At 45.5% G+C, this 26,352-nt stretch overlaps 6 non-coding genes across 6 annotated transcripts; 4 read left to right on the forward strand and 2 right to left on the reverse strand.

Moving 5' to 3' along the window:
- Window positions 1-589: 589 nt before the first annotated feature.
- trnam-cau lies at window positions 590-661 on the reverse strand. The gene has a single exon. It is a non-coding gene; the product is annotated as a tRNA-Met (tRNA).
- A 457-nt stretch (window positions 662-1,118) lies between these two features.
- On the reverse strand, window positions 1,119-1,191 carry trnak-cuu. The gene has a single exon. It is a non-coding gene; the product is annotated as a tRNA-Lys (tRNA).
- A 5,448-nt stretch (window positions 1,192-6,639) lies between these two features.
- Window positions 6,640-6,712, forward strand: trnak-cuu. Its single transcript has one exon. It is a non-coding gene; the product is annotated as a tRNA-Lys (tRNA).
- An 8,036-nt stretch (window positions 6,713-14,748) lies between these two features.
- trnas-uga lies at window positions 14,749-14,830 on the forward strand. Its single transcript has one exon. It is a non-coding gene; the product is annotated as a tRNA-Ser (tRNA).
- An 8,375-nt stretch (window positions 14,831-23,205) lies between these two features.
- Window positions 23,206-23,286, forward strand: trnas-aga. The gene has a single exon. It is a non-coding gene; the product is annotated as a tRNA-Ser (tRNA).
- A 1,353-nt stretch (window positions 23,287-24,639) lies between these two features.
- On the forward strand, window positions 24,640-24,721 carry trnas-cga. Its single transcript has one exon. It is a non-coding gene; the product is annotated as a tRNA-Ser (tRNA).
- Window positions 24,722-26,352: the final 1,631 nt, after the last annotated feature.

The raw sequence follows: 26,352 nt of genomic DNA on the forward strand, positions 1-26,352 counted from the left end.
CGGAAGCGTTTGCGTGATTCCGTGGGTTTCGAACTGAGGAAGAAAGCCTGGAGAAAGTGAGGTGGCTGGAGGCAGGAATCTTCCCTTGTTGTAAATAGTCTGGTTGGATTGTTCACATCCGTCCGAGACAGGGAACTGTGATCTCGGTTTCTATTGTGGTTTATTATTGGATATTGTTATATATCCTTATTACCCCTCTGTGGGGTATTCCTGGAAGTTATTACATAAACATTTCCCCTTCTGGCTGTTAAATAATTTGAAAACACTGAAAAACTCCTGGTTCTATCTTTATCAAATGACATGACTGTGTTAATAAAACTGAACCCATTCCAGTTAGTGGAGATGTGATATTGACATCGATAATACTCACCCACCACAGCAGATGTTGTCTGTTTCCCTCAGAGAGTCAATTGACGAGCTTCCCTATTTTGCTACTTTGAGCTTCACAATGTTGTAATGCTGTCTGCTTCATTCCTGGGATAAATGCCCGGATCACACTGGAAGCAAGACTTTGATACTAATTTACTGAAAAGAAAAGGCTGCGGGGTGATAGCAACATGTTTACTTTTGGTGTGAGTGAGAATATAAATAGCAGAGGATGGTTTCGATCCATCGACCTCTGGGTTATGGGCCCAGCACGCTTCCGCTGCGCCACTCTGCTCCTTAAAGCCGCTGTGTTCACAATTACTGCTCTGCGGTAGCCAGATAACTATTCACCTGCTCCATTGTTTTCTTAAGCGAGAACCCACGTGTTATGAAGCTCATCAGCACGGCTGTAACAGACAGAGAAAGAAACACAGAGAAGCAGGAAGAGACTATCAGGGCACACACACAATGACACACACTAAAAGGTGCCGAGCAAACCAGCAAGATTCTGAGATGGACAAACTGTTTATTTCGGAAAAAGGGACTTACAGGCATTTCCTGCTGTGCAACTGTGGTCTCTGCTCTGTAACTGTTCTCTCTGCTGTGGAAATATTATCCGTCTGAAGCAGATCCTTTCTCCGCCATTACTGAGACGAAGTTCCAAATTTACCATATCTTGACAGGAAAGATTAGTTCAGGCCTCTGGATTTCCAGTTCGTTCACCTGAACATTCACAGATAACAATATGGAAGCGCCCAACGTGGGGCTCGAACCCACGACCCTGGGATTAAGAGTCCCACGCTCTACCGACTGAGCTAGCCGGGCTGGTGCCAAAAATGCTATTAACCCTCTTCCTGAGGAGTTAGAATTTGCTAAGCAGCGAAATTTGTATCAAACCGTTTACTAAAATTCCGATTAATTCTTCGGTCACAGTCGCTGGGAGCAGGGCTCGAACCTGCTGGGGAAAGTCCATAACCACTCGATCATCGCAGCTATGTTCAGTAGGTCATTCATTAATAATGTAGTGGAGACAAAACATTATAAAACCAGCCTGGAATCACTCCAGGAAGTTCTTGCATTCCTGCGATGAACGGTGCCCCGGTGTTTATGTGAGGAGCGGTTGAATCGGCCTTAAAAATGACCATTGGATTTGGTGAGAAGCCTTGAGAGACTCGAAATTCCCGGCTCCCAAACGCACAATTCTACTGATTCAATTGTTTGCGGAAGAAAATCAGTTACATTGGAAATATCCCAGAAGTTCATTTTTGCTTTACATGGAACAGCACCGAACTTCCCAGTCTAGATCCAAATTAAAGCAATTCAATCAGAGAAACTGACAGCACAGAAGGAGACCTGTGCTGACCGAATGGTCACGTGGTGTAAAACGACCGCGGCAGGACTCGAACTGATATCATCATCAAATTCACCGAAGTCAGACGCCTTATCCATTAGGCCACGCGGCCTGTAAGCCTGTAAGCTGCGAGCCAATATTTATCCCAATTGAATAAATACTGTGATTATATCTGTTTCCATAGAAACCAGTGTAATGCAGAAGGTGGCCATTCGGCCCACCGAGTCTGCGCTGACCCTCTAATCCTGCACCCCACTCATGAGAGGGAGAGCGGATATCAGGGGTTGGAAGTGGGGGGCAGAGTTGCTCCATCGGACCCAATATTCCAGCAGAGGGCAGGTGGGTGAGCCTTCGGAGGGTCAGTATATGTTCGTTGTGCCGAAGGGTCCTCTTTTGCACTGTATGGATTCTATGATTCTATGACAGTAGCGGGCTGAGGGGGTGAAACCCTTGTGCCATACTGCCCACTCCTGGCATGGAGAAATTCTGATCTCTCATAGAATGGCGACCAAGGACAAGTAACAAAAAATAATGTATTTACTGTTTGAGCAGCGGCTCCGGGCTTGTGCGCTGAGCGCGATCCGGGGAGAACACCTGATCATTGTGGATGCGTCATCACGTAACCATTCGGTCTGCACAGGTTTCCTTCTGTGCTGTCAGTTTCATAGAACATAGAACAGTACAGCACAGAACAGGCCCTCAATGTTGTGCCGAGCCATGATCACCCTACTCAAACCCACATATCCACCCTATACCCGTAACCCAACAACCCCCCCCTTAACCTTACTTTTATTAGGACACTACGGGCAATTTGTCATGGCCAATCCACCTACCCCGCACATCTTTGGACTGTGGGAGGAAACCGGAGCACCCGGAGGAAACCCACGCACACAGGGGGAGGATGTGCAGACTCCACACAGACAGTGACCGAGCTGGGAATCAAACCTGGGACCTTGGAGCTGTGAAGCATTTATGCTAACCACCATGCTACCCTGCTGCCCCTGTTTCTCTGATTGAATTGCTTTAATTTGGATCTAGACTGGGAATGAAAACTCGGCTGTCAGTACAAGTGTTACAAGTCTTTGGTCAGCTCAAAGTTCCACCTTTCCATCCAAACATTGCAGGGCTTTTATTGGAATATAATTTCTTGTAACATTGTTCATTCAATTCGCTCACGTCCGAGTATTTTGTTTAGCCCCTGATGAATCCACAGTATCTGTTTGACTTGGATAAAGTGTAGAATAAAATTTTATGTATCAATCGGTTCAATAAAATTCTGTGGAGGAAATTCTAATATAGTCAGGAAGACAGACAGCCATAGAGTCATAGATATTTGCAGCATGGAAACAGCCCTTCGGCCCACCTTGTTAATGCCGCCCAGTTTCTATCACTAAGCTAGTCCCACTTGCCCGCATTTGGCCCATATCCCTCTATACCCAACCTCACCATGTAACTGTCTAACTGATTTTTAAAAGACAAAATGATACCCGCCCCTCCCACTGCCTCTGGCAGCCCGTTCCAGATGCTCCTCATTACCTTATTTATGCTCCTCATTATTTCATAGACCTTTATGACATCAGCCGAAACCTCCTACGCTGCAGGAAAAAAAGTCGCAGCCTATCCAGCCTCCACTTTTCACTCAGACCATCAAGTCCTGGTAGCATCCTTGTAAATCATTTCCGCACTCTTTCTAGTTTAACAATATCCTTCCGGAAATAGGCTGACCAGAACTGAACACAATGTTTCATGTGTGGTCTTACCAATGTCTTGTACAACTTCAACAAGACATCATAACTCTTGTATTCAGTATACTGAAATAAAACCGAGCATGCTGAATGCCTTCTTCACCATCCTGTCCACCTGCAACACCACCTTCAAGGAGCTGTGAACCTGTAGCCCTAGATCTGTTTGTTCTGTAATTCTCCCCAACTCCCTCCCATTAACTGAGTAGGTAAATCACTGATTTGATCGACCAAAATGCATCACCTCCCATTTATCCAAATTAAACTCCATCTGCCAGTCATCGGCCCACTGGCCTAAGATGTTTAATAATCAGCTGAATCAATAGTTTTTTGTTCAGAGGGATGAAAGATTATGTCACTGGATTGGGAATCCAGAGGCCCGAAATGATCTTTGGGACAGGGAATAAATCCCACCATTCAGCTCCCCCACCCTCTGACATCAGCTCAGTAATATAAGCTGCTCCATTTCTTAAAGGTACATTGCAAAAACATCATTTCTTAAAGGTACTCTCACATGACACGTCTTACAGTGTAATTAGATCATCTGATTACCTTGTTTTCACGGCTGAGCGGCCGTTTCTGGAAAGACAAAATCTGCCAGCAGTGCCCCAGATGAAGCTGGCGGCTGTTTTGGAGCTTCTGAAGCCGCATGTTTTCATGGTGCCAAACTGCTGCCTAAAGCTGGTGTCGTGATTTAAATCGATTATCAGACAGAGGATTAGTAATATCAGTATAGAGATTTGCGCAAGACAATTCACTCCTCAGGCCAGTTGAACTCGGAATCTAAACTGCATCCTAGTTCCGGATACACGACACCAATCATCAGGTGACCCTCAATAAGTGGCCCAACGCGGAGACGCAGGAAATGGATCAACAACGGGGATGGATTCAGACTCCCAGATGCAAAGCACAATGGATTAGCAGCGCATCACCATCACCTCTCTGCCAACTCGCCATGTAACCTGACTTCACCAAACCACCTCATGGACTTTTAACATCCACAATAACTAACGGAAGCAGGTTGTCCTTTTACATTGGTCCTGATGTGCAGCCAGATGTGAAATGTTGGAAATATAGTTTCTGCCAGCAAATTACATTTCCATCATATCAGCTGAAGGATTGTTGTGAATGGACTGATGGGAAACACTTCAACACCATGTCCAACATGTTTCTGCACATTGTAAACAAAACATTGCGGAAAGACTGAAAGATACAAACATTTGATCGCATCATGATGGACATCACTCAGACGCCTTCAAAATCCGGTCAATATCGGAGTTATTACGATTCTAATTTGTTATCTAGAGAATCCCTGCAGGGCATTCGGCCTCTTGTGTCTGCACCGAACTTCCGAAAGCGCACTCGCCCTGGGCCCACTCCTCCGCTTCTCCCCGTAACCCCGCACTTGCTCATGACGAAGCCACCTAACCTATACATCGTTAGACTGTGGGAGGGAACAGGAGGACCCAGAAAAAATCCCACGTAGACACGGGAACAACGTGCAAACTCCACACTGATCGTCACGGAAGCTGGAATCCAACTATTTTGAAAGGCCAACTGACAGGATGAATTGTTCAACCTCCGTATGAATTTGGTGAGTGGGAAATTCAATGACAGATGAATGTATAATTTATAAAAATGTGAGGTTATCCACTTTGGGAGCTAAATCAGGAAGCGAGATTATCATCTGAATGTCCATGAATAGGAGAGGGGAATGTGCAATGAGACCTGAGTGTCCTCGTACACCTGTGGCTGAGGGTAAGCTTGCAGGTGGAGCAGGCATTGAAGGAAGCCAACAGTATGTTGGCCTTGATCACGATAGGATTTCAGTGCAGGAGCAGGTATGTCTTGGGGCAATTATACAGGGCTTTGTGAGACCACGTCTGGAATATCGTGTGTCCATTTGGTCTCCATTTCTGAGAAAGGGTGTTGTTTCTGTTGAGGGAGCGCAGAGAAGGTACAGCAGACTGATTCCTGGGATTAAAGGTCTGACGTATGTAGAGAGATTGAGCGGTTGCGAGCGTATTCGCTAGCATTCAGAAGAATGAAGATGGTCTCATAGAAAGCAACCGAATTCCAAAAGGACTGGGTAGAGGAGATGCAGGAAAAATGTTCCTGATGATGGGATGTTCAGAACCAGGGGTCAGAATCTGAGGATATGGGGTAGACCGTGTTGGATGGAGACGAGTATAAATGCCTACGCAGTTTGGTCAGGTTGGAATTTGCTCCCACAGGAATTTGTTAAGGCAAAACCACTATATTTTCAATAAACAGTTTGACAACGCACGTGGGGTGAATGCAATCAGCAATACGGGAGGGGAGGCAGGGGGAAGGACGGATCAGCCTATTGAGTTGGATGATCAGCCATGATCACAATGAATGGCAGAGAAGGCTCGAAGAGCAGAATGGCCTCTTCTTTCTCCTATTGTCTATGTTTCTATGATTGGCGAAGAGCAACTTGAAGGCTGCGAGGCGGGCGATTCTAAAACCAGCCTGGAACCATTCCAGGAAGTTGTTGCATTCAAGCGATCAACGGAGCCCCGGGGTTTATGTGAGGAGGGGTTGAATCTTCGTGGAAAATGACCATTGGATTTGGAGAGAAAGCCTTGAGATACTCGAAGATCTCAGTTCTCTACACGCACAATTCCACTGATTAAATAGTTTGGGAACAACATCAGTTACATTGGAAATATATTAGAAATTCATTTTTCTTCTGAAATGCTGCAGCACAACACTTCCCAGTCTGGAAGAAAATTAAAATGATGAATCGAGTAATTAGAGCACAGAGAGAGACCTGTGCAGGCCGAATGGTCACGTGATGACACAACTAAAATGATCAGGTGTCTGGACTCCGGCAGTTCTCCCCGGATCGCGGTCACAGCACAAGCCAGGAGGAGCTGCTCAATTGTTAAATCAGTTATTTTTTATTCCAACTCCTTGGTTGCCAGTCATTCAGAGACGAGCATTGCTATATGGTGTCAGGAGTGGGCAGTGTGGCAGAAGTATTCCAGCGCATCAACCTCCTTGTATCATAGAATCGTAGAATCTCCAGCGCGGAAGAACATTCGGCCCAACGAGTCACCACTGAACCTCGCAATGAGTACCGCAGCTACTCTGCTCAAGAAGAGATTTAATAGACATTGTGACCCCCCCCCCCCCCTCCCTCCCCCCCCCCCCCCAGCCCGGCTAGCTCAGTCGGTAGAGCTTGGGACTCTTAATCCCAGGGTCGCGGGTTCGAGCCCCACGTTGGGCGCTTCCATATTATTATCTGAAAAGATTGATGCTGAATGAACTGTTTCATTCCAAGAATTCAAGGTTATGTCGCTGGACTGGGAATCCAGAGGTCTGAACTAACCCTTGGTGACAAGGTTTAATAAATCTGGAATTGAAATTTCGTCTCAGTAATGGCGCAGAAAGGTTCTGCTTCAGACGACAACTGGGAACACATTCCACAGGGAATGATTTGTCACCGGCAGAGTCACGGTTCCGGCAGAGACCACAGTTACACAGCAGAGAGCACAGTTACACAGCAGGGAGCACAGTTACACAGCAGAGAGAACAGACACACAGCAGAGAGCACGGTTACACAGCAGAGAGCACAGTTACACAGCAGGATAAACATTTACAAACAGGGCCTTTCTGTGTGCCGCAGAAAGCACATTTCCTAAATAACTAGTTTCTCCATCTCGGCACCTTTTCTGTGTGTCACTGTGTGTGTCCTGATAGTCTCTTCCTGCTTTTGTGTGTGTCTTTCTCTGTTATAGCCGTGCTGATGCTATGTATTAATCTCACTTTTCCCAAACAGTAATTGTGATTGATAGATACGGAAAGATTTCGACAGTGACTTTCAGCACCACTGTCTGATAGAGACTGAATCCCACCCTCACATACAGTACCAGACATTGACTCATAATGAAGGAATCAGCTCTCACAAACTGTGCCAGAGACTGAGGTGCAGAGTGTTCCCTCCACTCGGGAACACTACCTGTGATTTACAGATACAGAGCAAATCTTAGTCAGGTGAGTGGCAGAGTTTGATGGGTACGACATGTATTCCACAATCACCTTCTCTGCGCCACATAACCAGATGCAGTGGGCACTCGGTGTCTCTTGGTTTAACAAGGGTTTTACACAAGAACGGGAACACATTTACACAAGATCAGGGTATAAGACGTAGGAGCAGGAGTAGGTCATTCAGCCCATCGACTATTTCAATGAGATCATGGTTGATCTGATATGATATGACGTGTTGTGATGTCGTTTGGTGACACGTTGTCACAGTGGCTACCTCACAGCGCCAGCCATCCAGGTTCAATTCCAGCCTTTCATCACTGACTGTGTGGAGTTTTCACTTTCTCTCCGTGTCTGTGTTTCCTCCGGGTTCCTCCGGGTGCTGCAATTTTCTCGCACAGTCCAAATGTGTGCGGGTTCTACGTGTCTACGTGTTCAATGCTAAATTGCCCCTTAGTGCTCAGAAAGTTGGGTGGCGTTGCAGGGATGTGGTGGGGTCATAGGGACTCTTTCAGAGTGTCGGTGTAGAGTCGATGGGCCGAATTGCCTGCTTTTGCATTTCAATGATTTAATGATAATCCTCATGTCCATTTTCCTGGCTTTTTATCTCTAGATTTTATGATGAACCTTTAAAACCAACATTCCAACCAAGCCTCAGGTACCAGTAAGTCCTCAATGGTCGTTAATTTCCCTTCTGTCAATCATTCGATCAGTCTGAGGGAAGTCACATCCCGGATATAACATACGTTTATCCAGTTCTAAAGTAAATTAAGTCGCTTTAGTCCCTGATGACCAGCGGCTGCTTTCCCTTTGAGGGTGAGATCTGACTGGTGGTGATTTAACCTGAGAATCACCATACCTCAGGCGAGGGGCAAAGGTGTGAAGGCGGGGTTTTCATGATTCAGTTCTATTATAACCGTGTGATCAGAATCTCATTAACCTGGTTTTCTCTTTGTTAATATTGTCTCACGGTGAGGCAAACCTCACCGATTGGATGGACGAGTGATCGTTCTTCAGTCTTGTCACGGACGGCCCCGCTGAATATTAATGCACTTGCTGAAAAACATACCTTTCAACCAGGAATAGTCTGATCCTGACACAATAATTTATCTTTAATCTGCTCCAAGTATACATTCAAGACTCGCCGAAAGAATATAATCTCCGTTTCCTGGGGAATGAAGCCAGGCAGGACAAGATACCCGTAACTCAATGATCAGACAATGTTTATTGTGAAGTGTGTGTTCCAATGATCGATGGATTCCTCTGTGAAGCCGGGAGGGTTTGATTTTGCTGTAAAATGATGGCTGATTCCAGCCTTTCATCGGGGGCTTTTCACACTGTGTGGAAATATCTTGTACATAATATTGAAGTGTTTCACATCAGTCCATTCACAAATGTCCCTGAATGTGATGGGAATACATTTTACTGACGAAAACTGCATTTCCAACATTGAACACCGGGCTGAAGAGAAAGAGGCGGATATTTTTCATCAATTCATGGATGCAAAATGAAATAAGACTTTTTGACGCATGCACTCGTGGGTTGAGATGCCGAGTGTTTAAGACGATGGACTGCTAATCTATTGTGCTCTGTACGCGTGCGTTCGAATCCCATCTTCGTCGATTTTTCATCCGCTGTTTGCTCGGAAGTGGGACTCATTTTTCCAAGATGGGTCTGCAATAACTGACGTGACAATCCAGTCCAAGTTGTCAGGCCAGCTTGCATCGAGTTGTGTTTGGAAAAGCGAGAGTTCAAAATTCAGTATTTTTCTGTTTGAGATGAATTGATCGGGCAGTGAGACAGGAACCACTTTGATTTGATTCATTGTCACATGTACTGAAGTGCAGTGAAAAGTATTTTTCTGCTACCAAGGGAACATACACATTACATACATAGCAGGCAAAACATAATAATCGACAGAGTGCATTGACAACTGGTACATCGACAAACAGTGATTGGTTACAGTGCGGAACAAGTGGCCAAACAAAGCAAATCCATGAGCAAGAGCAGCATAGGGCGTCGCGAATAGTGTTCTTACAGGGAACAGATGTCCAAGGGAGAGTTGTTGAGGAGTCTCGTAGTTGTGGGGAAGAAGCTGTTCCTATGTCTGGATGTGCGGGTCTTCAGACTTCTGTAACTTCTGCTTGATGCAATAGTCTGTAAAAAGTCAAAACCTGGGTGGGAGGGGCTCTGATAATTCTGTCTGCTGTCCTGCGGCAGTGGGAGTTGTCGGCAGAAAAACAGTGCGGCTGCAAGCTTGTGTGATGCTTTGGGCTGACTTCACCGCACTGCAGTTTCTTGCGACTTTGGGCCAAGCAGTTGCCCTACCAAGTTGTGAGGCAGCCGGATAGGATGCTCTCTATGGCACATCTGTGGAAGTTTGTGAGAGTCGATGCAGACATGACTAATGTTTTCTCCTTCCATAGGAGGAAGAGATGATGTTGGGCTTTCTTGACTGTTGCATCAACGTGAGTGGACCAGGACAGACTGTTGGTGATGGTGACCCCCAAAATTTTAATGCGATCGACCACCTCCACTTCGGAGCCTTTGCTGTAGACGGGTGTGCGTGTTGTGCAACGCTTGATGATCAGTTCCTTGATCTTTCCGACATTTAGGGAAAGGCTGTTTTAGGTACACTATGCAACCAAGTGAGTTATCTACCTTCTGTTTCTGCTTCGTCATTAGTTGCGAAATGACCTACCACAGTGGTATAATCCGCAATCTTATAGATTGAGTTGGAGTTAAATCCTGCCACACAGGATATGCCTCCATATTCAGCGGGTCAGTCCATGACAAGACTGAAGAACAATCACTCGTCTATCCAATCAGTGAGGTTTGCCTCACTGTGAGACAATATTAACAAAGAGAAAACCAGATTAATTAGATTCAGATCACATGGTTATAATATAACTGAATCATGAAAACCCCGCCTTCTCACAATTCCCGTTCCAGCCTCCCCAAACAGGCGCCGGAATGTGGCAACTCGTGGTTTTTCACAGTAAATTCATTGAAGCCTACTTGTGACAATAAGCAATTATTATTATTGTTATTATTGCTCCTCGCCTGAGGTATGGTGATCCTCAAGTTAAATCACCACCAGTCAGATCTCACCCACAGCCGATGGTCATCAGGGACTAAAGCGACTTAATTTACTTCAGAACTGGATCAATGTATGACATCTTCAGGATGTGACTTCCCTCAGACTGACCAAATGATTGACAGCCGGGTGAATTTAGCAAGGCCGCTCCACATACCCCGCACACATTTGGACTGTGCGAGGAAATCGCAGCACCCGGAGGAAACCCACACAGACACGGAGAGACAGCGCAAACTCCACACAGTCAGTGACCAAAGCCTGGAATTGAACCCGGATGGCTGGCGCTGTGAGGTAGCCACTGTGACAACGTGCCACCGTCTGACATCATAACACGTCATATCATATGTGATCAGCCATGATCTCATTGAAATACGGAGCATATTCGATGGGCTGAATGCCCTAATTCTGCTCAAACCTCTTATACCCTGATATTGTGTAAATGTGTTGCGGTTCTTGTGTGAAACTCTTGTTTAAAGAACATCTGGACCACAGACACCGACTGCCGACTGCAGCTGGTTATGTAGCGCAGAGAAGGTGATTGTGGAATACATGTCGTACCCATCAAACTCTGCTACTCACCTGACTGAGATTTGCTTTGTATCTGTAAATCACAGGTAGTGTTCCCGAGTGGAGGGAACACTCTGCACCTCAGTCTCTGGAACAGTTTGTGAGAGCTGATTCCTTCATTATGAGTCAATGTCTGGTACTGAATCTGAGGGTGGGATTCAGTCTCTATCAGACAGGGGTGCTGAATGTCAGTGTTGAAATCTTTCTGTACCTATCAATAACAATTACTGTTTGGGAAAAGTGACGTTAATACGTAACATCAGCACGGCTGTAGCAGACAGAGAAAGGCACAGAGAAAAGCAGGAAGAGACTATCCGAACATACACACCTATTTATTCTCCCCGTGTCTGCGTGGGTTATATCCGGGTGCTCCGTTTTCCTCCCACAGTCGAAAGATGTGCAGGTTAGGTGTATTGGCCATGATAAATTGTCCCTTCGTGTCCAAAAGGTTAGGAAAGGTGGTTGGGTTGCGGGGATGGGGTGGAAGTGAGGGCTTGGGTGGGTCGGTGCAATCTCGATGGGCCGGATGGCCTCCTTCTGCACTGTATGTTCTATGATACAATGACACACAGAAAAGATGCAGTGCAAACCAGCAAGATACTGAGGTGGAAAAACTGGTTATTTAGGAAAATGTGTTTTCTGCTGCACACAGAGAGGCCCTGTTTATAAATGTATTCCATGATGTGTAACTGGGCTCTCTGTTGTGTAACTGAGCTCTCTGCTGTGTAACTGAGCTCTCTGCTGTGTAACTGAGCTCTCTGCTGTGTAACTGAGCTCCCTGCTGTGTAACTGAGCTATCTGCTGTGTAACTGAGCTCCCTGCTGTGTAACTGAGCTCTCCTGTGTAACTGAGCTCCCTGCTGTGTAACTGAGCTCTCTGCTGTGTAACTGAGCTCCCTGCTGTGTAACTGCGCTCTCTGCTGTGTAACTGTTCTCTCTGTCGTGGAACCGTGACTCTGCCGGTGACACATCTTCACTGTGGTTGTATCAAATCACTCCCTGTTGTGCAATGTGTTCACAGTTGTGGAAATATGATCCGTCTCAAGATGAACATTTCTGCACCATTAATGAGACGAAATTTCAATTCCAGATTTATTGAATCTTGTCACGAAAGATTCGTTCAGACTTCTGGATTCCCAGTCCAGCGACATAACCTTGTGTTTCTGTTATGAAGACAGTTCATTCAGCGTCAATATTTTCAGATAATAATATGGAAGCACCCAATGGGGGGCTCGAATTTACAACCGGGAAATTAAGAGTCCCACGCTCTCCCGACTGAGCTAATAATTGATCAGCTGCCCCTGGCTTGTGCTCTGACCGCAGTCCGGGAAAAACTGCTGGAATCCAGACACGTGATCATGTTAGTTGCGTCATCAGGTCATCATGTTGGATTGGATTGGATTTGTTTATTGTCACGTGTACCGAGGTGCAGTGAAAAGTATTTTTTTATAAGCAGCTCAACAGATCATTCCGTACATGGGAAGAAAAGGGAATTAAACAAAATTCAAGAAAATACATAATAGGGCAACACAAGATATACAATGTAACTACATAAGCATTGGCATCGGATGACGCATACAGGGTGTAGTATTAATGAGGGCAGTCAATAAGAGGGTCATTTAGGAGTCTGGTGACAGAGGGGAAGAAGCTGTTTTTGAGTCTTTTTGTGCGTGTTCTCAGACTTCTGTATCTCTGTATCTCCTGGCAGGTAGGATCAAGGAAAACCCAAAAGCTTTCTATAGGTATGTCAGGAATAAAATAATGACTAGGGTAAGAGTAGGGCCAGTCAAGGACAGTGGTGGGAAGTTGTGTGTGGAGGCTGAGGAGATAAGCGAGATACTAAATGAATACTTTTCGTCAGTATTCACTCAAGAAAACGATAAAATTGTGGAGGAGAATGCTGAGACCCAGGCTATTAGAATAGATGGCATTGAGGTGCGTAGGGAAGAAGTGTTGGCAATTCTGGACAAGGTGAAAATAGATAAGTCCCCGGGGCCGGATGGGATTTATCCTAGGATTCTCTGGGAAGCCAGGGAAGAGATTGCTGAGCCTTTGGCTTTGATTTTTAGGTCATCATTGGCTACAGGAATAGTGCCAGATGACTGGAGGATAGCAAATGTGGTCCCTTTGTTCAAGAAGGGGAGTAGAGATAACCCCGGTAACTATAGGCCGGTGAGCCTAACGTCTGTGGTGGGTAAAGTCTTGGAGAGGATTATAAAAGATACGATTTATAATCATCTAGATAGGAATAATATGATTAGGGATAGTCAGCATGGTTTTGTGAAGGGTAGGTCATGCCTCACAAACCTTATCGAGTTCTTTGAGAAGGTGACTGAACAGGTAGACGAGGGTAGAGCAGTTGATGTGGTGTATATGGATTTCAGTAAAGCGTTTGATATGGTTCCCCACGGTCTGCTATTGCAGAAAATACAGAGGCTGGGGATTGAGGGTGATTTAGAGATGTGGATCAGAAATTGGCTAGTTGAAAGAAAACAGAGAGTGGTAGTTGATGGGAAATGTTCAGAATGGAGTTCAGTTACGAGTGGCGTACCACAAGGATCTGTTCTGGGGCCGTTGCTGTTTGTCATTTTTATAAATGACCTAGAGGAGGGCGCAGAAGGATGGGTGAGTAAATTTGCAGACGACACTAAAGTCGGTGGAGTTGTAGACAGTGCGGAAGGATGTTGCAGGTTACAGAGGGACATAGATAAGCTGCAGAGCTGGGCTGAGAGGTGGCAAATGGAGTTTAATATGGAGAAGTGTGAGGTGATTCACTTTGGAAAGAATAACAGTAATGCGGAATATTTGGCTAATGGTAACATTCTTGGTAGTGTGGATGAGCAGAGGGATCTCGGTGTCCATGTACATAGATCCCTGAAAGTTGCCACCCAGGTTGATAGGGTTGTGAAGAAGGCCTATGGTGTGTTGGCCTTTATTGGTAGAGGGATTGAGTTCCGGAGCCATGAGGTCATGTTGCAGTTGTACAAAATTCTAGTACGGCCGCATTTGGAGTATTGCGTACAGTTCTGGTCGCCTCATTATAGGAAGGACGTGGAAGCTTTGGAACGGGTGCAGAGGAGATTTACCAGGATGTTGCCTGGTATGGAGGGAAAATCTTATGAGGAAAGGCTGATGGACTTGAGGTTGTTTTCGTTAGAGAGAAGAAGGTTAAGAGGTGACTTAATAGAGGCATACAAAATGATCAGAGGGTTAGATAGGGTGGACAGCGAGAGCCTTCTCCCGCGGATGGAGGTGGCTAGCACGAGGGGACATAGCCTTAAATTGAGCGGTAATAGATATAGGACAGAGGTCAGAGGTGGGTTTTTTACGCAAAGAGTGGTGAGGCCGTGGAATGCCCTACCTGCAACAGTAGTGAACTCGCCAACATTGAGGGCATTAAAAAATTTATTGGATAAGCATATGGATGATAAGGGCATAGTGTAGGTTAGATGGCCTTTAGATTTTTCTTGTAATTTTCCACGAACATTCAACCCCTCCGCACATAAACCCCGTGGCCCCTTTGATCTTCCCTTCAGTGCCATGCAACATCTCCCCGGAATGATTCCAGGCTGGTTTTAGAATGTGTTCTATCGACCAAATGGCGCATTTTCCGCAGCTGCGATGGCCGAGTGGTTAAGGCGTTGGACTTGAAATCCAATGGGGTATTCCCGCGCAGGTTCGAACCCTGTTCGCAGCGACTGTGATTCGGAATGTTTGGTCAACTCCCCCACAAGCCGTTGACTGGAAAAAAACTCCGACCTTCCGTTTTCAAGTCTTATCGAGTTCAGTCAGATATTTAATATTTTTTTGGAACTTGGACGAATTATCAAGATGAATAAGGTGCCCACAATCAAAACAACAATCTATAAATAGTAACGTTTCCTGCAATGTTTAGAAGCATAAGCAGCAACGGCAGCGAATAGAAACGTGGTTTGGTTTCATTCAGCTGAATTTATTTCTGTGCAAAAAGATCGTGGCAGAAATGGAACATATTTTCTCTCCCTATCTGTTTGTTTGTTTCTTTCCCTCTCCCTCACTCACTGTTTTTGTGCTTCTCCGGGGACTGATTGGATACACAGTGAAACTCAGCCCCATCTCACCCCAACTCTTTGGACCGATAGTTCCTGATGATGTATGGTCCTGAATCAGTGGAAGAATCGACAAACTATTCCATCCTTGGCTCTGTAAGAAGTTCCATTCCTGGTTGTGAGGTGGCTCTGAGATAAAGAGATCGAGAGAGAACGAGATGACTGCAGTCTGACTCTTCCTCTGAAAACCAGTTAGTGCGCATTTGTAAAAAGTGGGTGTGTCTGAGACCAGGAGAGAAGCAAATCATGGGACTGTGATTGATTTTATTGAGCCGAACCTTGAAAAGTGAAGGAGACTTCTAACCAATCAGTGCCTGTCTGAGAGCTGGTAAGGAATTACGGCTGACATTGAAAATGTTCGTAGTGAATTGTTACAGCAAATCGATTCTTTATGAGGTGTTGGTATATTGTTTTCAGAGACACTGTCATAGTTTCTTAAAATATGATTTGTGCTTGATTTTGTTTTGTTCAGTAATTTGGGGAATCTATTTGGAGCGGGTGCAGTTGGTCAATAACTGGCAAGAAAGTTCCTAATTCTATTTGTGTTTTGAATGGACAGCTACAATCGACTTGTTTATTCCAGGGCACAACAATGAATGAAGTGAATCAGTGCTGCGCAGTTTCTAACGTCCCCCACCTCCAGTTTATTCTTATTGAGAAACCCGTCCTCGATGGGAGATTTTTTGCTTTAAGAATGAGACCACCTCCTCCTGGGAATACAGGAGCGATTCCTCGAGGACCTGAGCTGTAAACGTGAAATTCAGTGAAAGGATTTCACACTCCGCACGGAATCTGATCACCACCTCAACCCCAACATTCAGCTTCGGTGGGCAGACAAGACTATTTTCTTCCCGTAGCCCCCCAGCACAGACTGTATAATATCCCAAACTCGTATCCCACTATTATCACATTGTTCTGCAACATCGCTCTCTTCCTAAAACTCGAGGAATCTCACCCCAAATCCTCAAACCTTTTATTCTGTATTCAAACAACATTTTGTCCCCTGATTGAGTTCATCCTGGGAAGAGAGGTTCGGTATTCCGAGTTCGTCTGCAGATATCCGGTTGTTCTTCAATGACCAAAAGAGGCCTAAAACCTGAAAGAAAGCCCCTCTCACAGCCCTGTGAACATGTCTCCATTAGACGGTGTAGTCAATACCTGCAGAGTAGGTGACAATGGAGAGAAGTGTGAGGAATTCAGGGCCAACATTCGGTGCAAAAAGAGGTTTCAAAACAAATTATTATTTTAAATACTGAACAGATCTTGTGGGAGCAGGACTCAAGTCAAAGGGAAAAATCCAGTTGATTTCTCGTCGAAAGTTTTAACCATTGGACTGAATTCAGTCCTTTTGTTGATATGTCTGTAAATTATCCACTGGAAAATGAAGAACAAATTAAACCTGCAATTCTGGAACAAATACCGATTTTACGCTGTTATATTATTGGGGAGAATTAAAGAACAAAGAGATCGAGGGTGACAGGTTCGGAGCTCCTTGAAGATGGAGTCGCAGGGGGACAGGGTGTTGAAGAACCCATTCAGCATGCTAGGTTTTATTGGTCAGAATATTGAATAAAGGAATTGGGACGTCTTGTTGAAGTTGTACACGACATTGGTAAGAGCGCACATGGAATAATATGTTGAATTCTCGTCACCCTATTATAAGAAGTATATTGCTAAATTAGAAATAGTGCAGAAGAGATTTACGGGGATGCTACCAGGACTTGATATTCTGAGTTATAAGGAAAGGCTGAATAGGCTTGGACTTTTGCCCTGGAGCGTAGGAGGCATAGAGGGGATCTGATCGAGGTCTGATCCCGGTACAACAGTCGAAAACAATACAGGGAAATCCATTGTCAACTTGTCAGACTACACCCTTCAACCAGACGAAATCGAAGTCCTCAGCAGAGGGCTCAATTTCTGCACCACCACCAAAATGGACCCCATCAGTCTCGCGGCAGATACGGAGGAATTCATCAGGCGAATGAGGCTCCGGGAATTCTTCCACAGACCCCAAGAGGCCGACAGCGAACCCAGGGACACGACCAATGAACCGGAACAGCAGACCGCGAGATCTGCAGTGCAGCAACCGAAAAGGAAAGAGTCAAATTGGACCCCTCCGGAAGGCCGCTGCCCTAGACTCGACATGTATGCTCAAGCCGTCAGAAGTCGTGTCAATGCCAGATTCATCACTCGCAATCACAAGGCAGCCTCAAATGTCACCCAAGCACAACGCAACGCCATCCGCACTCTCAAGACCAACCGCAACATCGTCATCAAACCAGCAGACAAAGGAGGGGCCACCGTCATACTGAACAGAACAGACTACTGCAAAGAAGTATACCGACAACTCGACAACCAGGAACACTACAGGCAGTTACCCGCAGATCCAACCAAGGAACACATCCGCCAACTCAGCAGACTGATCAAGACCTTAGATCCAGACCTTCAGAACACCCTACGTGCTCTCATCCCACGTAATCCCCGCATTGGAGATCTCTACTGCCTCCCGAAAATACACAAGGCCAACACACCAGGCCGTCCTATCGTTTCAGGCAATGGGACCCTGTGTGAGAACCTCTCTGGCCACATCGAGGGCATCTTGAAACCCATCGTACAAGGTACACCCAGCTTCTGTCGCGACACGACGGACTTCCTACAGAAACTCAGCACCCATGGACCAGTTGAACCAGGAACATTCCTCGTCACAATGGATGTCTCGGCACTCTACACCAGCATCCCCCATGACGACGGCATTGCTGCAACAGCCTCAGTCCTCAACACCGACAACTGCCAATCTCCAGACGCAATTCTGCAACTCATCCGTTTCATTCTAGACCACAACGTCTTCACCTTCGACAACAAATTCTTCATCCAGACGCACGGAACAGCCATGGGGACCAAATTTGCACCTCAATATGCCAACATCTTCATGCACAAGTTTGAACAGGACTTCCTCACCACACAGGACTTTCAACCGATGCTATACACCAGATACATCGATGACATTTTTTTCCTTTGGACCCACGGCGAGACATCACTGAAACGACTACACGATGACATCAATAAGTTCCATCCCACCATCAAACTCACCATGGACTATTCTCCAAATTCAGTTCCATTCTTGGACACACTCGTCTCCATCAAGGACGGTCACCTCAGCACCTCGCTTTACCGCAAGCCCACAGATAATCTCACGATGCTCCACTTCTCCAGCTTTCACCCGAAACACATTAAAGAAGCCATCCCCTATGGACAAGCCCTCCGGATACACAGGATCTGCTCAGACAAGGAGGAGCGCAACAGACACCTACAGATGCTGAAAGATGCCCTCGTACGAACGGGATATGGCGCTCGACTCATTGATCGACAGTTCCACCGCGCCACAGCAAAAAACCGCACCGACCTCCTCAGAAGACAAACACGGGACACCACTGACAGAGTACCCTTCGTCGTCCAGTACTTTCCTGGGGCGGAGAAACTACGACATCTTCTTCGCAGCCTCCAACACATCATCAGCGAGGATGGACATCTTGCCAAGGTCATCCCCACACCCCCACTACTGGCCTTCAAACAACCGCGCAACCTCAAACAAACCATTGTTTGCAGCAAATTACCCAGCCTTCAGAACAGCAACCACAACACCACAAAACCCTGCCAGGGTAATCTCTGCAAGACATGCCAGATCATCGACATGGACACCACCATTACACGTGGAAACACCACCCACCAGGTACGCGGCGCATACTCGTGCGACTCGACCAATGTAGTCTACCTCATACGCTGCAGGAAAGGATGTCCCGAAGCGTGGTACATTGGCGAGACCATGCAGACACTGCGACAACGAATAAACGGGCATCGTGCGACTATCAACAGGCAGGACTGTTCCCTTCCAGTTGGGGAACACCTCAGCAGTCAAGGACATTCAGCCTCTGATCTCCGGGTCAGCATTCTACAAGGAGGCCTTCAGGAGACGCGACAACGCAAAATTGCTGAGCAAAAACTTATAGCTAAGTTCCGCACGCATGAATGCGGACTCAACCGGGATCTGGGATTCATGTCGCATTACATTCGGCCCCCACCAACAAGCCTGGACTTGCAGAGGCCTACCGACTGAACTGGCTTGGGACAATTCACACCTCTTTAACCTGGAGTTACCTCTCTCTCTGCATCTTTGATGATTTGATTGCCTGCAGGTGCTCGCATTCCGGGGCATCTCTGACTGTGTCTATATAAACATTTCTGGAACAAGCCTTTCCATTCACCTGAAGAAGGAGCCGTGCTCCGAAAGCTCGTGTTTGAAACAAACCTGTTGGACTTTAACCTGGTGTTGTAAGACTTCTTACTATAAAATAACGAGGAGCATAGATCAGACAGAGAGTCAACATATGTTCCCAGATGCAAAGGCCGAAAACTAGAGGACATTGGTTTAAGGTGAGAGGGGAGAGATGCCAAAGAGACCAGAGGGGATTTTTTTTCACACATTGGGTGGTGAGCTTCTGGAACGGACAGCCAGAGGCAGTGGTAGAGGCGGTATAATGTTTTCCTTTCAAAGACAGTCAGCTATTTATCGGGGCAGGGTGGATACAGAGGAATATAGATCAAATGTGGGCAAGTAGGACTAGCTTAGTGATATAAATAGGGCGGCATGGACAAATTGGGCCGAAGGGCGTGTTTCCTGCTGTAATAATCGATGACTCTGAATCTATGGAGGAAGTGGCCAATCACACAGATCAGGTCAAACGCAGTAACACTCTGCTGGGATTGATCTCAGCTACAGAGTGTGAGGATGTTCAGCTGAACAAAACGGAATGCCTGAAATATTTGACGGATCTGTGGTTTCTGTGACAAGAGAAATAGTTAACATTTCAGATCCTGATCTTTCATTGCAATGACCTGTTCCTCTCTCCACAGAAGCTGCCGGATCAGCTGAATATTTGCAGCATTATCTGTCTTTGTTTCAGATTTGCAGCATCGGCAGTATTTTGCTATTGGGCCAGAGGACAATGTGTTGACTAACCTGCCCTTAGGGTTATTACACGTCTCTCTGGCTGTGATTATCGCTGATTATCCATCTTTGGGATCTTTATTAATTAATCTTTATTAAATTTGTGGAGGGTTTCTGAAATCCTGTCAGGGACCTGGAGTTAAAATACACGGAGCCCTTACTCAATCTAAATGTCGGGCAGAACAGTCTCGAGGTGCTCAGGGACCAGCCCAGTCTGTTTGTTCCTCTGAATACAACAGGATATAAACAGGGACAGCGGCAAACACATGTTGCATTTCATTCATAAAGTCATCGAAACACAGCACAGAAATGGCCCTTCTGCCCATCGGATCTGTGCCGGTCAAAAACAACAACCGAACCATTCTCATCCCATTTCCCAGCACTTGGTACATAGCCTCCTGTACCCTGGGATCGCAAATGCCCATCTCAACACGTCTTAGATATTATGAGGGTCTCTGCTCCACCACCCTTTTAGGCAGCGAGTTCCAAACTCCCGCCTCCCTCGAGGTAAAGAGGTTTTCCAATAAAAGTTTTGACAAGAAACGCCTCTGCAGTCAGGAGCTGGAAAGGGAGAGATGACCCCTCTGTCACCTTGTACTCTGTGCCGCTATTAATAACGTAATGACACGGTTTGACTTATAAACTACTCTTACAACCTGCCCTGTCACCTTCAATGATTTGTACACATGTCGATCCATGTCTCGCTGTTCCTGCGCTCTTTTTTGTAAACAGACACTTTATTTTATATTGTCTACTTCTGTTCTTCGTACAAAAATAAATCACTTCATTCCTTGTCTGCTACATGTCCTCCAATTGCACCAACCTGACTCTGTCCTTTCGGAGTTCTACTGGAATTTCTGTAGCGCTTTTCACAACCACAGGGCGGCCCAAAATATTTACAGACAATGAAGTACTTTTGAAATGTGGTCACTGTGCGAATTAGCTGAACTTTTGAACAGCCTGTTGGACAACTACAGAAATCCCCATGTGGGGATGGAGTGCGGCAGCCGTTCTGACTCTGTGGCGCAAAGGGTAGCGCGTTGGACTTCTCGTCGCTCTCGTGATCAGGCATTCAACGGTTGTGGGTTTTAATCCCACCAGAGTCGATTTTTAGGCGAGGTTTGAAGAAATCAGTAGCAGGTTTATCAATGTTCCCAGACAAGTGAAACTGCCGCCCCTAACTTCCTTCCAAAAGGTGGCTCCAGTCACTCTCCGCTTTCCCATCAGAGCAAGGTCACAGAAGAAAACTCTTCACATTCTCAGAACAACCATTTAGGACACAAATACAATCTTTGAAAGCTGCTGACGAGAGTCAGTCTGTTCCTTCCTCAGACAGATTTCAACCTGGGCATATACATCAGCGGACACTGCTCAGGCAACTTTCCAGAGTATTTCTGACAGGCAGCTCCAAACAAGGATGATGTGAATCTGCACCACAGAATCCTAACACCACCACGTTTGTCACAGCCGTAATGAAAAGATCATCTTGCAGCTTCAAATCAGACAAAGGAGGATTGTCACAGGCGCTCTGTCAGACTGCATGTTCCTTCAGACAGGTTTCCGAATGGACACATGGAATGAGCGGCTGTGTGAACATTAGTTGTTCAGGGGGAGATTTATCTCTTACCATACAGGAGTTCCGGTTCCATTCCCAGACATTACCCTTTCTCTTTCAGTCCAAAGATGTGCAGGTTAGGTGGATTGGCCATTATAAATTGCCCATAGCCAACAATTAACACTTAGTGTTGGGTGGGGTTACTGGGTTATGGGGATAGGGTGGCGGTGTTGACGTTGGGTAGGGTGCTCTTTCCAAGAGCCGGTCCAGACTCGATGGGCTGAATGGCCTACTTCTGCACTGTAAATTATATGATAATCTATGATAATCCATCCTTGTCCTCTTGCTGATTTGCACTTTTCATTGTTCCATCAATGGCTGCCGCGTCTTCAGCTGTCTGAGCCTTGAGCTCTACAATTCATTCCAGAACAATCTCCAGATGTCTCTCCGCCGCCCAAGTGCAAAATGAATGAATGAAATTAGAAGCAAAAACAAACAAACGGACGGGCAGGAAACACACCAAACAAAATGCAGAGCGGTTTTCTAATCTAAAATTACTGAATTTGAAGTTGAGGACGGAATTCTGTCGGTGGCGACATAAAAGTTCAGATGTTCTTATTCGATTTCCGTTAATCTCCATTGGAACATAGATGGCCAAGGACAGAAAGGTCAGAGTGGGAGAGGTGGAGAATTGAAATGACAAGTGGCAGGAAGCTCAGAGTCAGGATTGTGGATTGTACAGAGATTTCAAAAAGCGGTCACAGTCTGCAAAATACACAAATTCACCACTGGTGTTTGCAACGGAAGGCTTATGTGTAACTCCATACATCTTTCCTCACTGCCTCTGCATCTACTGTTTATCCCATTCTCAGACTGTATTCTACATGCACATATCAGTTTATTTCATTCTACCCGGTGCAATTCTCATGTTCCTTCTTTAAATCTCGTCAAATCTATGTTGCAGAAAGGATGCGGGCAAATGATAGAAAATTATAAACTATTCGTCTTCCTCCGGCAGAAGAAGGCACTCCGATGGCATATTCAACATAACTGTTGCTGGTATTGGATTATATCAAGCTCTAAATAAAACAATATTTATGATTCCTATTGCGATGTTTGCAATTGAATTTTGTGCGTATCAGCGTGATAGTGCTGAATAATTGTGTGTTTGTCTCTGTCATGTCGCAATCTATTTGCATTGATCTCCTTTGTGTATAAATGTATTTTGACGTGATTGAAAAACAGAAGGAAAGACTGAGTAAAACCCTGCCCGATTAAATACGATTCAATGTTAATGCCGAGTCAGATAACCATCAGAATGCTGACACACTTTCATGTGCAGCACCAGAACTCAAAATTGCGGCAGTGTATTTTTGAGGATTGCTTTCCCAGCAGTAAGTGTCATTTTGCATAAGCTAGCATGTGTAGTCATGGCCGAGTGGTTAAGGCGATGGACTAGAAATCCATTGGGGTTTCCCCCGCAAGTTCGAATCCTGCTGACTATGTCTCTTTCTTTTCTCGTGCAAATTCACGGAAGTTTCTTTGTTTGAGTTGTGCCTGACACGAAGTGCTGTTGAAAAAAATGTTCATGGAAAAATGTCTGACAGCAATCCCTCCCTCCGGTTCTTCATGGCCGCTGATCCCGCCGACAAATGAGCAAAATGCCTGGATGTCACCTTATTGGTGAAATCGGAAACAAATGGATGAATAGAATAGGAAGCCAGCCGGCAGGGGGACCTCAGTATTGCACCTGATTCCTCGCACAGTCCAACCATCTGCAGGTTAGATGGTTTGGCCATGTTTACTTTCCCCTTAATTTCCAAGCAATAGCCAGAGATACGGGGTCGGGCATGGATAGGGCCCAGATATGGTGCTCCTTCGGAGGGTCAATGCAGACTTGATGGACTGAATGCCCTCATTCTTCACAGTAGGGAATCTATGTTTCCGTTAATTCCAGCAGCGCATTGGAGGAATTTGTCCAGACATTGAGCTGGAGGAATGAATGTCTCCTCTGATATGACAGCCATATGATGAGAACTAGAAACTAGTTATCGGATATATCCACTGACGGTGAATGACTCCGTATCGAGTATCTCCAATCGCCTTGCTCCTCCACGGTCCATCGTTTCTCACCTTCTGCAAAATGCACCAATTTACCACTGGTGTTTGCAACGTAAGGCTTTTGTGTAACTCCGTCCATCTTTCCTGACTACCTCTGCATCTACTGTTTATCGCATTCTCAGACTGAATTCTACATGCATATATCAGTTTATTTCATTCTACACATTGCAATTCTCATGTTCTTTCTTTGTAGCTCGTCAAATCTATATTGCAGAAAGGATGCGGGCAAATGATAGAACAACATAAACTCTTTGTGTTCCTTCCGCAGAAGAAGGCACTCCGATGGCATCTTCAATATAACTGTTGCAGGTATTGGATTATATCGTGCTCTAAATAAAACAACATTTATGATTCCTATTGCGATGTTTGCAATTGTATTTTGTGTGTATTTGCGTGATGGTGCTGAATATTAAAGTGTGTCAGCATTCTGATGTTTATCTGACTCGGCATTAACATTGAATCGTATTTAATCGGGAAGGGTTTATCTCTGCCATCTCGCAATCTATTTGCATTGATCTCCTTTGTGTATAAATGTATTTTGACGTGATTGAAAAACAGAAGGATAGACTGAGTAAAACTCTGCCCGATTGAATACTATTCAATGTTAATGCCGAGTCAGATAAACATCAGAATGCTGACACACTTTAATATGCAGCACCAGAACTCAAAATTGCGGCAGTACATTTTTGAGGATTATTTTATCAGCAGTAAGTGTCATTTTACAGCGAATGCTACATGTAGTCATGGCCGAGTGGTTAAGGCGATGGACTCGAAAACCATTGGGGTTTCCCCGCGCAGTTTCGAACCCTGCTGACTACGCATCGTTCTTTTCTCGTCCAAATTCCCGCAAGTTTTTTTGTTATGCTTTGTGCCTGACACGAAGTGCTGTGAAACCTGTTGAAAAAAATGTTCATGGAAAAATGTCTGACAACAATGCCTCCCTCCGGTTCTTCACAGCCGCTGATCCCGCCGACAAATGAGCAAAGTACCTGGATGTCACCTTATTGATGAAATCGGAAACGAATGGATGAATAGAATAGGAAGCCAGCCGGCAGTGCGACCTCGGCATTGCACCCGATTCTCCGCACGTGTTGGCATCGCTGAAATGCTCCGCAGATCGCGGACAGAGAATAAAACTTGAATAGCTGCTGAATTAGTAAATAGATAATAATACTTTTTCTTGATGTCACAAGTAGGATAACATTAACACTGTAACAAAGTTAGTGGGAATAATCCGAGTCGCCACACTCCGGCGCCTGTTCGGGTTCAATGAGGGAGATTTCTGAATGTCCAATTCACCTAATAGCACGTCTTTCGTGGCTTGTGGGAGGGAACCTGAGTACCCGGCGGAAACCCACGCAGAAGCGGGGAGAACTCCTCAGAGTGACCCAGTGGGAAATGAAATCCGGGACCCTGGCGTTGTGAAGCAACAGTGCTAACCACTGAGCTGTTGTGCCGCCCATTGTTGTTTCTCACAAGTCCTTGGTCGCCAGTCTTTAAGAAATTAGCTGATCTACATGTTGTCAGGAGTGGGCTGCACGGCACAGGGACTTCACCGCATGACCCACTTGTGTCTGACCACCACATTGCGTACAGTTGGGTGCATTTCGGGAAGGAGTGGCGTATTTACTGTGGTGTCTCTGACAAGTCAATAAAGTTACATGTTGTCACGTTACTAACCTTAGCTGTTTCCGATGGCAGCCAGAAGTTTGGATTGTTTGTATTTCAAATGGAGGCGGAGAAAGTTTGACCCAAGAAGTAATTTTTTAAAAACAAGAAAATATTTGCCTTCCGGTGAAGAAGATAAAACTCACGTGTTTAACTTGACAAACCAAAGAACAGATGAAAAATACAATCATGTTTGGCAATCTCGAAAATCTTAGCGAGAAATGTATATGTGAAACCTTTCCCAATGAGTTAGTCAGTGATTGAATAGTCTGCTGGGGCCACAGCCATTTGCTCCACAGGCCGCTGTCACGAGAGAAAGATTTAAAACGATTTAAAGAATAACATCTGCATGTAAAATCACAATCAAAAAGCAACAATGATGTTAAGCGGTGACATAAGCTTTCATCCCCGTGAACAAACAAACAGGTAATTCAGCTCATTCCTGAGGAGAAAGGAATTCCCTCCCCAGGATTTTATTGAATCGATTGAGACAAAGCATTTTGTTCTAGTTGGAAGCATCAATACTTTATCCGGATCAAACATATATTGTGGATTCGTTCGGAGGCAAACAAAGCACGAAGAGGAAAGAGAATTATCGAACTAAATAATAAGGAAATACATTCTGAGAAAAGCCGTGCAATGTTTGGAAGGAAAGGCGGAATATTGAGCTGACGAGGGAAAACTTCAGCAAGATCCACTGGATTTCGGTATAAAGCAACCGCGGCAAGACTCGAATTTGCGACCCACTGATATCATCGAAGTCAGGCGCCTTATCCAACGGC

Source organism: Scyliorhinus canicula, chromosome 31 (assembly GCF_902713615.1).
Source record: "Scyliorhinus canicula chromosome 31, sScyCan1.1, whole genome shotgun sequence".
Lineage (NCBI taxonomy): Eukaryota > Metazoa > Chordata > Chondrichthyes > Carcharhiniformes > Scyliorhinidae > Scyliorhinus > Scyliorhinus canicula.